The 17366-nt window shown below is 36.0% G+C and overlaps 1 pseudogene; it reads right to left on the bottom strand.

Annotated features, from left to right (window-relative positions):
• Nucleotides 1-17366, bottom strand: part of LOC129366740 (transmembrane protein 132C-like) — a 155477-nt pseudogene that overhangs the window by 21457 nt on the left and 116654 nt on the right.

Here is a 17366-nt window from a genome sequence, read left to right as displayed (position 1 = left end):
AAACAACAAAAATCTTTTTTTTTTTTTCTTTTGTGAGGAAAAAATGACAACTGGTTGTTCCTGGCAGCTTATTGTTTTGTGTTACTGAAAAAAAAAACAAACAGAATAATTGTAAAACTGTGAAGAACAGAATGAAAACAAATAAAATCCCAGATAGGAACTCTCAAAAATACAAAATTTGTGCTCACAAATTATTTGTTTATTCCATCTGTAGGAAGTTTAAAAAATGTTGGTGTGTATTTCACATATAAGCCCTGCATTTTAAAACTGTATTTAAAATGTATTTAATATTCAAATGTGCAACTTGTCGTTTTTCACGGACATTTTAAACCCAATGTGTGGATGTGTTTTAACAGGAAAACACCATCTGTTCCAACAAGCGCGGCTAACACAATTTGTGAGTGATTTGTCTGTTAAATCTAGACAGAAAAAAACTGTTTCTTTGTGTATTTCAATTTTCATCATGACATTGTTTATGTAGGTTTTACAAAACAAATTTATTGCAACGAAAAGGCAGTAAAAGATTTATCCAATGTTCTAGCCCTTAAAGTTCAGCGTAGTTATAGTTGTTTTAAACTGATTTGACTCCTACGGCTTGAATGTGGGGCCAGAAATGGTGCACATTTGAAAAAAAAAGAAAAAAAATACAGTCTTTTGAATTGCATATAAACAGATGTTTTATTTACAACAATAAATTTGTCATATTATGATGCCAGTTTGCTGGCTGCCAACTACTGAGTCAGTGGTTTTCTCCTCAGTGTAGTCTCTTTTTGTGTTAATGAGGAAAAAAATGCTTTTATGTTTTGTGCAATTGTTTGGAGCTCTGACAGTTATGTCAGATTATTATGACTACAATCTGTGTGTTACAAAAAACAAGGACATAAAGTAAAAGGACATAAACAACAAAGAAACGGATAAGAGAAGAAGCTAATTAAAACAATTCACTAAAGACGATCAGGTTAAAAAGTTTTCAATAGGTGTTGCAAAAGCATTTTTGAAGTTGTACCTTACAAGAGTGACACAACCAGTTATAGGCTTGCGAGGCAATTACTCGTTTAATTTCACAAAGTTGGTTGGACAAATTTATCCTTTAACCCTCTGATGCATAAATGGGTAATTTTGGACCCAGTGAGGTCATCTTTTTGCAATATCTTTGCAATGAAAGGTCAATATGTCATGCATGAGAGGTTTAATAAATAAAGCCAACATTAGAAAAAACCCCCAAATAAAAAAAAAAAAAAAACATTGCCTTCACCTTAGCTACCATGTCTGATTTTTCCAATGATCTGAAACAAGTGAGTTGAACAAACAGTAAAAACAGAAGAAATTGCAAAGGGGCAAAACTTTTTCACAGCACTGTAAATAATCATCCTCAATGGACTCTGTGTTGTGTGCCTCAACGTTTGAAGAAAAGTGTCTGCTTTTACCTAATGAGCCATTAGGACTGAAGAAAGTCAAAAAAGGTCTTAATGAGCTCTAGCTACTGATGTCGTAGGTACCATACCTCCAACATAAACAAACTTCATCCCAATGATGACATTAAGCACTCTTTTTGTCTACATGTTTTATTAATTTTAGGTTTGTGCAACATGACAGGACAAAACAGGTATGTGTGAATAGGTAGAAGTCCTCTACCTATTCGCTGTGACTTCTCAATCGTCTTATGGTGTTGCAGATATGTGAGAAGCATATCTTATTCATGAATTCAATTTGAACACAACCACTGATAAACCTTCACATCTTCAAATGGCTTCATTATTTACTAATACAAACACATCTTCCAGATACACCCACCCACTTATCTGTATGCACATGGAAACAAATTAACTTTGACACACACATGTATTGGAACCCTGGATGGCCAGGTTAAAAAACAAGCATGTCCCCCTCTCCTCATGCAGCATCTTTTTTTTTTACCACCTTTCATTGCACTGCAGAGCACAGGGCAAGAAAAAAAAGAAAGAAAGACGATGAAAGACAGGAGAATCGATAAAAGGCCATTATGCTTCTGTGCAGCTGGGTACAAGGGTGGAGCGTGTGGGGGCTGATATGGTAGCGAATGAATCATGTGTTCGGGAGCAAACAACCTACAGACGTGCTGCTCAGAGGATCGTTACTGTATGTGAATGTGAGTGGGCTGAAGGACAAAATCAGCTCTTGTTATTTGCCTCAGAGCAATATTTCCATTAGTTCAGGTGACTTGCTGGCCATGGATGTCTGAGAGTGCTTTTGGATTTGTCACCTACTCGCAAAGTGTAGTGCTGGCCACTCATACATTTACAAATCCACTTAAGACAACGGTGAGGGTACAACGTAAGCATATGACATCCTGACAATGTATCCTTCCGAATTATGCAAAAGAAGACATTACTGATTACGCTGTAATGCAAAGACAGATATGAAAGACCCCAGGCCAAGAATCAAACCCAAGACCTTGTTGCTACAAGGCAACAGTGCTATCAACTGCGCTACTGTGCAGCCCCCTGTTGTACATATAAAAAGATTTGTTTTATCAAGTTTTTGTTTTAAGATTTCATGAAGGAAATATGTAGAATTGAATAACTGTTTATTCACATACAGAATAAGGATGGTGTGTGCTTTTGTTTTTGTGAAAATGAATCCATGAAACGGCTAATCTCTCCTCACTCATAAAAAAGGATCTCTTTCGAAACACTTTTTGTGTCCCAGACCTATTAAACAATGAAAGACGAATATTTAAGGGAAAACATAAATCAAAAAGAGATCAAGGGACAACATGTGTCATGCCATGCCAATGATGACTTTTGTTTAAATCATCCTGAATAAAATAAAATATGCACAGCTCAGATATAGATTACAATTCACTGGACATTTTTTAAATGAAAAAAAATCCCATATTAGATTGATATGCATTCAAAATCTTTCTCCATTATATGGGCAAGATAAGTTATGATTAATCCCACACATTTATTGGAATAGATAAGAGGACAAGGAAAGAGCTTCACCTAAATCTGGCTCATGAACTTAGCTTAACCCTGGCTTGCAATTTATTATTCAGTGACTGAAAATATGCTTTTGTTCCATGGAAATACCATGGCTATAACTATTCACTGTATAACTCCAGTGGAGAGTTGGCTCACATAAGCAACGTGTATCTAATTTCCAGCGTAAAGCAACAAAAGCACTTTTCATCTGAAACATTTTTTTTTGATAAGAATAGTGATATCTGAAATAACTCAAGTAATACATATAGAAGGAATCTTTAACAAATGATAGATTCGATATTTTGTGCAGTAAAACTACAACACATCTGCTTTGTGAATAAGCTTAGATGTGATTTCGGCCCATTATTTAACACAAAAAGTCTTAAAATACTGAACTTTCTGATGACAATCTTTGCACAGTATGATCATTATTTCTGTAGTTCTCTTACAATTAAATTCAAGTCAGGTCTATTTTCCTGCTGCAACATCCAGATTGTTTCATCGTGAGATTCTTAAATAGAATATACCGGTATATTTCTCTTTTCCCTCTTTCAATAATCAGATGAAGTCTGCAAATACCATATGCTCCCAAATCTACACTTCATTGTTTTCGTGGTGATATTCACCAACATTCTACCTCCAAATATTGTGTATACAATCAGTCAAATTTGCCCTTTTATCTGTCCGCGCTGTTCTCCCAATATTTTACCGATTTGTTCAAATTATGTACTGCAAAATATATTTCCTTGATCTTTTCTCTCAGGAGTGTTTTTGTGGAGTGAGCTGGCATAAAGGCCACCCTTGCAGATTGTAGAAAAAAACATACAGTGGGTCTTTGACTCTGATGCCTTTTCTTTATATTTCTTTTATTATCATTCCTCTGTCAGGAATCTTAGCACCTGATCATGGATGGCTTATGGATAAATTATATATACAGTTTATGTTGAGATAATGATGTATTGTTAGCAACACAAGGTGAAAGTCCGGAGAGAGCCCTTTTTTTATCTATCATCAAATATTTGTTATCCAAATCCATGGTATCTATTTTTAAAAGCCATAAATCAGGATCAAACCTGATTTAACTGGTACTGACAGATAATAGGATTGCTTATGTAAAATAACACATTTAAGTGATTTTACTTGCTTTGAATACCTGTTCTGCAAGTTCTTTTGCATGGTTATCTCTTGTGCCATTCCATTTTATTATACATGACTTTAGTTATGGATTTATTTGTTTTGATTTATTTGCATGCATAGGCATCTTAAGTTGTTAAAGATATATGGTGTGAATTGCACATCAACAGCCCAGTTAAAAATAAATGTACTGAGATACTTCTATACCCCCTTCTCTCTGCACATCCCGTGTCTGGACTGCCTGAAAAGGAGCTGGGGAAAGTGGTTTTGCACAATGTAATATGTGGATGGTTATGGCTTAGGGAAAAAGGGACAGTAGTCAAATTATTTAGCATTCAGATGGTTCAATAAGAGATGAGCTGTGGTAGGACGCACACAGTTGAAATCATATTAGAGGTGAGGAACAGAAAGTAAAATAAATCAGACTGTTGATGATATAATCTTGCCAATTTTCCAGATTTGCTTGTAATTCAAAAAGGCAAAACACACAAATACTTGTCCATTGTTTTCTTTTTTTATTTTCTTTCAGGTGAACATGTTAATTGATGTTCTGTTATGGCAGCTTATGTACTGTAGCTGCAGTGTCAGCAAATCAACAGTTGGTGGCAGATTGGGGGCATTTTGCCATAATCACTTGGAGGAAATACCACTATTGATTTAATGAGGGCCTGCAGTGATTTATACTCTCCTCATTAATTAGATATTGATTTTATAACTTGTTTGCCTGGCAAATCGGTTGGGATTGTTTATTGTGTATCTGAGCTCTAAATACATTTAAAGAGATTAAATATTAAGCCTCTGTTCTCTTCCAGTTCTATTCTCACTCTAACATTAGAAGGGAAAAATGCCAAGCCAGAAATGATAAATCAGCTGTCGCTGGTAAAAACCAGTCTGTATTCTGTGGACGTCTTTCCTGTTTCTTTAGGCTGTTTGTTTAAAATAACCAAAGAGCTTTGTTGTTCTGGCCTCTGGCCCTTAGCTGACCAAATGAAAAACTCAAACAAGACTATCGGGGCAAGGGTAAGACTGAAGGAAGGTAAGCCAGTAACAAACACCTACAAACGAACGAGAGAATGAACATCGGGTGCAAAAACCTGACTGCCACTAACCCTGAGTGTGGAAAATAAAACGTAGAAAATGTGTGCTGTTGATTTGCATCCAAGCAACTATCTTGCAAGAAATATGGCTTAAAAAGTCGAGGAGAGTTTATTTTCTTTCAAAAAGAGAGAGGATTGCTTCCTAATTCATGCAAGTTGCAAGTAATCCAACCAGGAATAACCTTTAATCAACCTTCTAATCATCATTGTACCATTCAAGACTAGTATGGTTTTGAGACAAAATTTTCAAAGATGTTGTAGTTTTGGATGAACTCTGGATTTTTATCAAAAGATGAGTGAAGAACACGGATGCAACTTTTTGTTGCAACTTAGTGTGAAACTCAAGGGTGCACCAGTGACAATTTTTACTGGTTCGACACAGTATATGCAGAGCATAAAAAGACATGAGGGATGAAAACATGAGAGAAACATTTCCCACTACAAACATATGGATGTTTATACAGACAGAAAAACAGTCCCCCGCCTCCACTTGTCGCCTCCACTCACTACGCTTACAGTTAATGCTAAGTTAACTAATATTAGCTGGATGTGTATGCCCTTCAGAGTTTTTGTTTTTTTTCTGGCTTTTTTCTGCTTTTACAGCAACAACTATAATAGAATGATTTCAGCAGTCCTCTTGAAAATGCTCTCATGAGTGTAGTCTATGTCACAACGCCATAAAAGTCTTGCTTTGCATTCGGTCTAAAGTTATTGCCTGGCCTTCACAACCTTCATTTCTCAGTTCTGCCAGGAGTGAAGTCTTCATGTGACTAATATAATTCAACCAAAATAAGTGGTTAATCATAGTTATTTAATGACTGTAATTGTTCCATGTTTTTGTGATAATGTTTAGTCTAATATTCTCAGATTCTTACCCTTGCTCCCAAATCAGCTGTCATTATTTTGCTGATTGGTACTCACCTGGTTTCCATGTAATAGTCACATCTGCACAGTATTTCATCTCCTGAGCTTTGATTTTACTGTTGCTGCAACTCAGCTTGAACTTAATGTGGACAAAAGGCTCATGTTAGTGTTTATGGTAAATATTTTAAGAGTAAAGAATAAAACAGACTTATAGCTACCTGTGTAAATTGAACATATGAGGTTCATTTTTCTTTACATTTCTTCTCCAAACAATAAGAACACAGCGGTTTATTAATTCTAAGTCCTAGTTTCCTCTGCATACTGCCATCTCCCAGCCGCCTGTATGCAGAAAGAAACGAAAAAAGCAGCTCAATTTGGCCTACATAAAATAACTCTAGAAGAACGTGCTTACATATGATCACAGAAAAGTTAATGCAGAGCTTTGTGTTAATGTCCTTCATTATAATACTGAGGGACAGTGAGCACAAGGCTAACGATATAAGGTTTGAAATAGAATTAGTTTCAGAAACTATGAATAAAATGCTAATGATGTACTGTAAAGAGCTATGGGGGCCACACTGGCTGTCTCTTCTAATGAGAGAACAGAGAGACACAGCGTGGCAAGAGGGGATCAAAATTCATGGGAGGATGCGGTAAAAAGTGGCACACACTCTGCTGGCAGGTCTTCCCACTGTCTTTTAAGATTGTAAATGAAAAGCTTTCATGGTTTCTCTCCCATCTGCTGTTTTAAATTCAGGTTGGAATTGATGTATTTTAGTATTGCAGTTTTATTTCCTTCTCTTTTATGTCAAAGGAAACACATTTTTCTTTAAAAAAACAAACCATTATTTGTTGTTATGATACAGAGCAGACATTTTAAAGGTGAGTTCAAAGACCTTGTATCAATATGGTCATTTATCTGGACTTTCATACAGTGCAGCACTGAGTTTGCTATTTTATTTTATTTCATTTTATTATTTTTTTTTTGCATTTTTTGGCTCACTCCAGGTATTCCAGCTTCATCACTAAACAGTCCCCAAACACAACTATTAGGTGAATTTGTCTCACTAAATTTCCCGTAGGAGTTGGTGAGTACGTGCATGCATGTAATTATGGATAGAGTTGAATAAATGTGAGCGTTTTTGAAACACAAACAAAACAAATGGTTACTTATTGTTTATTGTTATTTCTTTGTTGTTTCTGGTGATGTGGACAGTTTACCAAAATAAAATGAATGAATGAATGAATGAATGAATGAATGAATGAATGAATGAATGAATGAATGAATGAATGAATGAAACAAATCAAAATGTCTTCAGATAATTCTGAAGTAAATTCATGTATGGCAAGATTGATTTTCTGGTAAACACCAGGACTATGATCTTGTGTTCTTTCAAAAATGACATATTAACAAATTATTACTTAAAGTTGCATTATGTAGCTTATATAATTTTTGCACATTTCTTAAAACAGTCATTAATTATGTTGTGGTAGTAGAAAATGAGCCATATAATCTGGGAGAAAAATCAAGCTCTTCTGGCTTGTTCCTGTGGCCCTAAAGCCATCTGAAAAACACACCACTTGGCCAGAAATAACCAATCAGGTCAAGGAGGAAGGTCTTGGCGCTGTCAGGGGCCAGGCCAGTCACTTCACCTTTTTAAGGAAGATGTTTTTCTGCCATCACAGGTGGACACGTTTTTCTAGCCTGGGCATTCACTGCAGGGAAGAGTTGCAGCATAGCAAAGATCAAGGGGAAGGGTGTGAGGAGTGTATACACAAGGATGATTGACAGTGCAAAGACCGGCCTCCAAGCTCTGACTGGTTGTTTCTGACCGATTTGAAGCTATTGCTCAAATCAATAGCTTCAAAGCGTGGTTCTGGGTCCCCACTCTACCATGAGCCTTAGGTAGTTGACTCAGATGAGCCCCCTCAGTGGAATTTATTTTCCCTTTCTCTAGTGTATACATTATGGAATGGTGGCAAGAAGAAAGAAACCCATAAGACATTTGTTTTGCAGTTTGCCACAAGACATGCAATGGACACAGCAAACATCTGGAAGGTGTTCTGCACAGATGGGGCCTCACCTAATTTGCGTTCCGTAGATAAAACCAAATATGTCGCTGAAAACACACATAGCAAATCAACCAGAACGTATCATCTGTGGTTGTAGTTCACTCATTTTTTGTTTAGACATTTTTGCCACCTGGTGTTGATTTGTTAGATTAAATCTCCAAAAATAAACAATGTTTGTGGTGGAAACATCACCAATTGTAATAATGTTTCTGAGTTTAAAAGCACTAAGTTTAGAACCAAAATAGACACAAAAAATACTTCACACTATCATACTTGTAGAAAATGGATAGATTTAGATACTGTTTTTATGCTAAACATCTAGATTTGAGTAGGGAATTATAAGCGTTCATTTTAAAGAATGATTCCAATCAAAACAAACCGAGACTCAAACCTAGAAATTGCCCTGCAGTAGAAAATTTCAGACAAAAACTTTATAAACATGCCAAACTGAAGATTGCCTTCTTCTCTGAAGTGCTTTACTTTTTTTTTTTTTTGTTTTATTCTGTCTTTGTGATCATTCTTGCACTTTCCCTTGTGGTGCCATTAACACAGTTGTCACACTTTTCTCAGAGTGCAATTTTTAGGGCTGTCAAACTTAAACAACAAAGAAGAATACTGCAGATTCTGGATTTCACATTTAGCAGGCAGCTATAGTTATAGTGTGGATGCGTACACCCCTCCATGGGAGTACAGGTCAGAAGTGATCACAGGGAGATGAAACTTATATTAAACACAGGTTTCTACCACATGTAGTCATGTGGAAGAAACACATGCCTACATGAGGCATGTGTTTCTACTAGTACCAGTATTTGACTGTTACTCTGCAGTTAGACAAGTACTGCAGAGTACCAGGAATGAAAGATGTGCCTACAAAGTTGAATGCTGATGTTAAATCTGAACTAATCAAATTGTTTATGTGAATTCGACTTAGCTTTCTTGTAGTGATTGCTTTAGTCTTAAAAAGCAGGAGTTACTGTGAAAGCACTTTTGCCCTTTAGTGGTATAGTGCACTTGATGAATAATGAAACACTAGGTATTGATGTCGTTTATCTTAGCACAAAAGGTAAAGATAAAAATCTGGTCCCTAACATAAAATAGTTTCCTGACATTGTTTCTAACGTTGCCTTACAAAACACATCTGTTGACATGCTGAGTTATCTGCCTTTTACTTGTACTCAAAATGCCATTTTCTTTTAGCTCTCATGCGTGCAGAATTAACTCTGCGAGCAGTGGATTGCTGAGTTTTAAGACTATGATGAATAAATCCCTGGACAGATGTTTCTCTTCAGAAATTAAATCATCATTTCAAAACTGTTGTTGTTTACTAAGATTACTTTTGTCTGATATGTAAAATTGTTTGATGATATGTATGCTCTTCTTTTTTGGTGACACAATGGATTACAGCTGCAAATACACTAGTAGCATGTGCATTCATAAGACCCTGTGGGTCTATTTCAATCCCAATAAAACGATCCCATTGTAAACATCCAAGTTAGAAAACAAAAACCTTGTTTGTCTTTATTTTTACCAAACTGAAATTGATAAAACTTCATGTTTTATCATGTTTGCGGAACATAATTAGTCTTTTGATGCTACTTGCAAATTTATCAACATTTATAAGATAAAAATCCACTATTAATTAACTTCTCAATCAGCAATCTCTATAATGCATTCTCGAGCATCACTGTTGTGTTAAAAATAACATGTATTGGAAGGACTGAATGGTGATGAAAGAACTGCAATCACAGTTCCTGTGTCTACTAATAAGTTCAGTTTTAGTTTTAACAAAGCAAAGTTTTCAGATAAAATGAGCTGGGGCAAAAGTGCCTCATTACCAAGTCCCTAATCACCTGTAAAAGGTGTTTATAAAAGACAAATGAAAGAAGATAAATAAATACAAACAAAGTCAGAAGTCTTCTTCAAGAAAGACGGCTTTCACATCACACTTAGGGTTAATAAAGCTGGGCTAAAGGTCAATGTCAAATTTATTTATGAGCACTTTTAAAAACAAGTTTAAAACTACACCACACACACACACACGCACACACACAGACACACACACCCCCCCCAACACACACACAGATAGGATACATAATAAAACGTACTGCTATGACATATTTTTAATCATCTAAAACCCCAACATTTGATATCTTAGTGTATCAATTACCTGAAATTATATAAACTTATCTTGTTTTGGGGACTTTTTTTTTTGCTTTAAAAAATCTATACATTTGTTTTTTTTCCATCCAACAATTTGGGCCATTGCCCAGGTAAGCTTTTGTTAGAGTCAGGTAACAAAGTTGAAGGTGGTCTGAAATTGGCCACAAAGGAGCATAGAGTGTGCCCAGGGGTGTCAAACTACTTCTTTCTTACCATGGCCAGTGGCACAATCCCGCCTAGGTCCTGCGATGCTAGACGGATGAGGGTCTGCACCTCACTGGTCACTGTGCGGGTGAGTGGATATTCCACCTGCCATGTCACCTCCCTGCTCCCCTGAGTCACCATCAAGCCGTTCACCTCCAGATCTACCTGCAGGACCCGCTGGTAGCCCACTGCTTCAACTCTGTGGAAGACATGGAGACCAGAAATCAGGCACAGAGTGAATTCAGCTAAGAGAAAAGGAAATAAAGCAAAGAAAGACATGAACTAGTCATGGGCCAGAGGAATAAGATGAGAAGGAGGAAGACTGTCTTTAAAATTGTAAACATGAATGAAGCAGAGGACAATGGAGGAAAAAAAAGGTGAATAAATTAAGATGAAGGATGAGTAACATTGTTCTTGTCAGAGGTAATTTTTTTAAGGCTAAAAAGAGTGTGTACTTCATGAGACGTGATCTATACCATCCTCTGATATTATATAAAAACTGCAAGTTTCCTCAAATTCAGTCAGATCTCTACAATCTGTTTTAAAGATAATCATCTCGTCATTGATATTCACTCTCAATAAATCCAAAACCATCATGCTGTCAAAAAATCATCTTTTCAGCACAGTATCCGACATCTTTCCTTGAGATTACCCGGGCCAAGAAAATCATTTTCTATTTGCCGTTGTAGATACGAACAATAGAGAAAAAAATAATGAATGCAAAACAATATACTGCAACCATATTTGATTTGCTGAATGCTTTGTTTGATTGAGCCAATGCCGTTCCTGTAGGTGTCAATGTCAAAACTTGCATATCTTTTCCAGCAGTGGCATGCAAACAATACCCACTGAATGGAAAATTACTATTCATACGTAGGGATCTTAAATGGCACTCACACATTCAAAAAGGCAGAAAAGACAACAACTTGAACCGATTGGACAATTTTGAAGAACAAAGGGGAAAATATATTCAAACTGTATTTTTTATTTTATTTATTTATTTTTTACCATATTATGATCCTTAACAGTGCTTGGGCAATTTCAGGGACAACTAGAACAAACCTGGAGAGAGATCAAACTCAGCAAGAGGAGGGGTTTATTTGGACAGAGATGAGATCCGAGCTTTTCATTAAACATATTTTGGGTAAGTCTGAATTTACGTCTCTCCAGCTCTCCCGTATGTTCACACTTGCGATGCAAGCCTCACTTCAAAGTGCATTTTATTTATTTATTTTTCAGGATGGGCTGTTAATAAATAGGGAAGAGAACACTTACAGAAAGTGAAAATCACTGTGGATGAGGAGGGCAGAAACAGCAATTCTGGGTCAGTCAGAGAAGCTTTTCAGTTTCAGCTTTAAATGCTTTAAATAACTGGTGATACTGGTGTGTTAAGAAACAGAAATAAAGAGTTTTGGTTCGAATGAACTGAGGGAAAAAATGGTGGGATTTTGGACATACTTAGGATTGTAAGACTTTTTCAAGAGCGGTCATGCAATCATCACACTTCACAGTCAGTTTATATACTGACATAAATTCAATATCTCTCTTAATAAAAGCCACTGTTTTTGAGTGCATTCAAAATGTAGTATATCATCTCAGCTCTAAGCACTCAAGGGAGGATTACGGTACAACCCACAACAGGATACCAGTTTACAGTCATGTTTGGCTTCAACAGACCGTGAAAACTACAAGATGTTGGCATACATCACCACTAAAAGGAAACCAGTGTTTTGACTTTTGGGGCTTGGATCTAGGACAGATATATTTCCAGGAGAGAAGTTTACATACACATTGTGTGCATGAATTTCATATTATTTAGAGAGATAAACATGTTGGATAATGGATGGAAGGATGTTATTTTTTCAGGTAGGTTGGTTGTATAACCAGCTTCTTCAACAAATTTTACACAGACAAATCTTTTAAAGAACGCTACATTTTTTAACAGGACTGACCTAGGAAATTTAAAACAAACATCAAACAGTTAATATTCTGTTCTCTACTTTCTAATGCCAGTTTTAAATATATTTTTTAAAACATTAAATCCACGGGTTTAATGAGCTCACAGTTGATCTGAGGTAAGTTAAAGTAACTGGAGGTAGTCTGACTTCAATACATCATTGGTGGTGAAACGCCCCACACAGCATGCTACTGCCACCACCTACTGCCAATTGGCAAATGTTAGCGTTTTGAAAACTTTGTCTAGATTTAAAATAAGTATTAATCATTTATCATTTACCACAGCTAAATATTTATTCAAAGCAATTGTGTTGCCATCTCCACTTCCATACTGTATTTTACATTTGATTTAGTGGCCCTAAGCACATTTTGTTGCTTTATTATTTTTAGCATTTTTTTTTCTAAATATTTCAAAAGGAGACACAAAGTGGTGGTGTTCTGTCTATTTCCCGTTAATGCCAGACTTCATAGGCGATGATTACGTATTTGATTTCATGTGGCAGTTTAGATAAGAGTGTAGCGATTTGTTCCCAACTGTGTTTCTACAGACCTGTTTTGGGAACTGTTAAAAACAGAGAGGGAAAAAAAAAAAAAAAAAAAAAAACAAGCATTTAGCTTTTGAAATGGCTTCCTCTAGAAAATGTGAGATACATTTTTAAATATTTAATGTCTGTTAGACCCCTGAAGAGTTTCAATGAAATTTACAAAATCTGGAAAGAAAATTGCTCTGTACTCACAACCTTTTTGGTGGCTATAAAACTTGCTTGAAGTTCAAGTTATCAGAAGACTTTAAGGATGCATGTTAAGACTTATGTGTGTATTAAATTTGACAGTAGGATTATACAAAATCTAGATCAAATCAAATTTGTGAATCAATTTTTATTTATTATATCTCACACTGATGGATCAGTGAGAAAACACTGTGCTCAATTAAGCTCCTGGTAGATTACACGTTTTAGGCTGCGAGCAACAACTGGCTGCATACACATCTTAAACCGCAGAATGGACGAATCCATCACAATGAGATTGTTTATGTATGTGTGTACATATTTACAGTTATGCATGCATTGCATATGGATATTAACCCAGCTACAGGTATATATATATAAAGACATGAAAAAACTTGTTAAAAGTAAGTAAAGTAAAGAAAATATCTCAGCAAAGCTATGAACTGAATTATATCCATTAAGTCGACCACCTTTTATAGATTCGTATTTCTGAAGCAGAATTTTAGAGCAATACAAAGCTCCACTACTTTATAGCTTGACCCCATGCTGAGCTCAGGAGTAGTAACTGTAGTAATTATGTAGTTTGCACTTTTATTGTGCAATTACAGACAAATCAATTATCTGCAACAGGCATTCAAGCTTTACAACGAAGCTGCAAACAATAAGAGCTTTAGTGCTGAAGTCTACAATGCATTACTGCCTCCCTCTCTCTCCTAATATGCCTTCTTTCATCCTGGACTCTATTTGTTTTCAACCTCATTTTACCCTATCTTGCTGACCTGCAGTGAGCTGTTGCTCTCAATAGAGGGCGGTATGCTCTCTTTGCTTCTCACTCCTCTGTCCTGCGAGACAGGGATGATGAATGCTTGAAGCACATCGGCCGGAGAGGTCAGACTGCTTCTTTGTGTCTCATTAAAAAGATAACTGCTATGTTTGCCCTGTTTTATGAGCAATTAAGAAACTATTTCATACACTTTCTTATGACTATGATCTTTGTTACTCCTAAATGAGTTGATTGGGATAACAGGAATGAAGTGGCCAGAGAGGCAGATGATAAAAGTAAGTGGAAACAGAAACTGAAGCCAAAAGCAAAATGTCTGTGAGGATTACATGAGTGTCTGCACTCTCAAAAACAGGCAAATAGTAACAATGTCCTGATTTGACAACCGATACTGGGGGTGAAGTGAGGTGGAAAATCAGTTATGACAATTTGAAAAGACTTTTAAGCAACGTCTATTTGTCATTTGTTGAGAAGGAAAGCACAAACAGACAAAGGTAAAAGAATCAGCTCAAAAGAAAAATACTCATGTTTTCAATTTTTTAGGATACATTTCAAACATGATTGTCACAACAAAAGGGACTCTGGATGAAAAGCAGCAGCACAAGACAAATGAAATTCCTTTTTTTAAAAACAGAAAAATAAAAAGCTAAGTAGTACATCAACCCAGTTAACTAGAAATTGTTTTTTTTTTTAATCTTTTCACCGTTATCTGGATGTCAAAGACAGCATAAGAAAAAAATAAAGTTTGCCATCTCTCATGGAAACCCAAGGAGGGCTCTGTTCATGCTCTTCAGTGATTTGATTAGAACTGATAACAATTCATCAAAGGCATGAATCTGTTTCAAAAAAGTGAAACGGCAGTGAATAATCACCAAGAGATAGAGAGCAATGTTTGTGTGAGTCTTTGTTTACTAGCATGCTTATAGTACTTTGTGAATGTATTCATCTAGGATTTTATGTGACAGACCAATAAAAAAAAAAAAAAAAAAACAGACACATAAAAAAAAAAAAAAATTGCATTTATGTTTACCCTCATTTAATCTGATGTCCACAAGTAAACTACAGTCCAAGCAGTTCCCTGGAGAAGCCATCTAAATAGTAATTAGGGTTAACCTGTGCATTAATCTGTGCTAATACAGCTCAGGGCTTCAGAAGTTTGTTGGGGTACATTAGGAAACAATCAACTTCTTGAAGAAGAGATCAGAAGACAAGTCAGAGATAGTGTTGTGAAAAGATCTGAAACAAGCTCAGGTTATAAAGCAATATCCCAGGCCAAACAGCTCACAGAAAACTGTTCAATCTATCGACTTAAAATAACAAGAGAATGGAACAACTGCAACCCTACCAAGGCATGGTCGTTCACTTAAAATGACAACCTAAGGAAGGAGAGCATTAATCACAGAATAAGTGAAAATGTCAACTGTGATTCTGGAACAGCTACACACATTTTTGAGGACAATATGTGGACACTGTTGGTCATGTACTTAAAAATCTGGCTGTTATGGATGAGTCACAACAAGAAAGACGTCATTGAAAGACAACTGTAAAAGTAGCATAAAAGGTTTGCTGTAAGTCATGTAGAGCACACAGCAAAGATGTGGGAAGGAGTGTCATATGAGGTCAAAGACTAAATTCAGATTTGATTGTTTATTTTTATAACTATTTCTTGGCACTTAATTCTGAAAATGACTAAATTAATTCACCAATAAAAGCAACAAAAAGCATGATAAATTGTCATAAATGCATGTGTTGAAGTGTGTATTAATTCTTCTGCAGTAACTTTTATCATTGTTGAAAAAGTAAAAACATGGGACGCTCAATGTACCCTGGTGACAAATTTGTCAATCGTATTTCAATGTTCAATAATATGCAAACACAAAGTTGATCTAACAAAAGTCATCAGAACATTTTAAATTAGACATTTTGAACAGTCTTCATGCCATTAATAATGTGTTAAATATTTTTAATTTTTCAGGGGATTTGCAAGTGCCCCTCCTATCTTTGTGTTTATAAGTATACTCTTTTTAAAGGGCTACATGGTCATGTTCTATAGCTTTCACCTTGCTGCTCACAGATAACTGGACACTTTTCTCCTTAAAAACAGTCAATGCAGAAACACTCAGATGCAAAATATACTTTCTTCTAAAATATCAAAAACATGTGCCCTTTCAATTCACTTTCTGTTGGTCTGAATCTAATAAAAAGATAAAAGGAAAATGTTGCAATATGACAACAGATGAACAGGTACAAGAAACTTGAACACTTTTTCAAGTGATAAATTAAAGAAATGGAATCTGAAATGGACAGTCGTCCTGTCCAGGGTGTACCTTGCCTCTCACCTGAAATGTCTTGCGAGGGACAAAGTCGTAAGAGAATGGATGGATGAATAAATCTATTGCTTTAAGACCTTTTGTGAGGAATCATTTCTAGAGCAGATTCATTTCCTAATAAAGTTTTTTGTTGTTTTTTTCTTGTTTGATGTGCTTTGAACAAGATGCTTGTATTTGTGACCCATTGTGTACAGTGCCCAATGTGTTCACACTCTACATTTGAGCAAAAGTGGACCAGGACACCTGTGAGGAGAAGCATTCGAAGAAAGATGAGATCAACCTGCTGGCTAGAGAAACTAAAACATAAGCAGATGGAGAAATTGTGTGGACACGCAGTAGACACAGCTGTCTTGGCCATAATTGAATCCTGACGCGTGAGACCAGCAGTCATTCAAACAAAAAGGAGGTGTGATGACAGGCCGGATGAGCAACTCCTGCTCCCCATCTGTTCAGGCATAAAGAGGTACCTCCTGTGCTGATGTTGCCTGAATTATTAGCCAAATGTTCTTTTTCAAACTGAAATACAGGTGGAAAAACATAGAATGCAGAGTTTGACATTCTGTCACTTTATTTAGCAATCACCCCTCAAGCTGTTTGCGAGAATTGTCTGGAAAAAACTCATCAGGAAGATTTTGTAGACAGCAAATGAAAACAAAGAGCCTCTTTTTTTTGGACATGCTTTTGTTTTAGGTGTTAAATGAACCTCAGAAGATATTTTCTTCAAAGATGGAGGCAACATGGTTTTTTCCAAACATATTTCTTAAACAACAGGCTGTACTCTGTGAAATCCTTCTTACACACACAAAATAAAATAAATTCTCTATTTGAAAAAGGAGTCGGGTAGTAAATGCAATCATGTACTCATGTGCTACCTTTGGCAACACCTAGTGAGTTGGTGTGACTTCCTGTGGTGTTGGCTGATGGACTAACAGGCTTAAGCTAAAGAAGTCATAGAAGATGGGAATCATATGGTACAAACAAATTCACAACTTGTGTATTTCTTCATTTGCACAGCCCTTTCAAGACATTTTGTGATCTTTAAAAGAGGCTTTGATCAGCTGCCGTCTAGATTTGCT

This window comes from Poeciliopsis prolifica, unplaced genomic scaffold (assembly GCF_027474105.1).
Source record: "Poeciliopsis prolifica strain line A6 unplaced genomic scaffold, Auburn_PproV2 SCAFFOLD015, whole genome shotgun sequence".
Taxonomy (NCBI): domain Eukaryota; kingdom Metazoa; phylum Chordata; class Actinopteri; order Cyprinodontiformes; family Poeciliidae; genus Poeciliopsis; species Poeciliopsis prolifica.
Note: the sequence above shows the minus strand (reverse complement) of the source record. Positions and strands in the feature narration are given on the sequence as shown.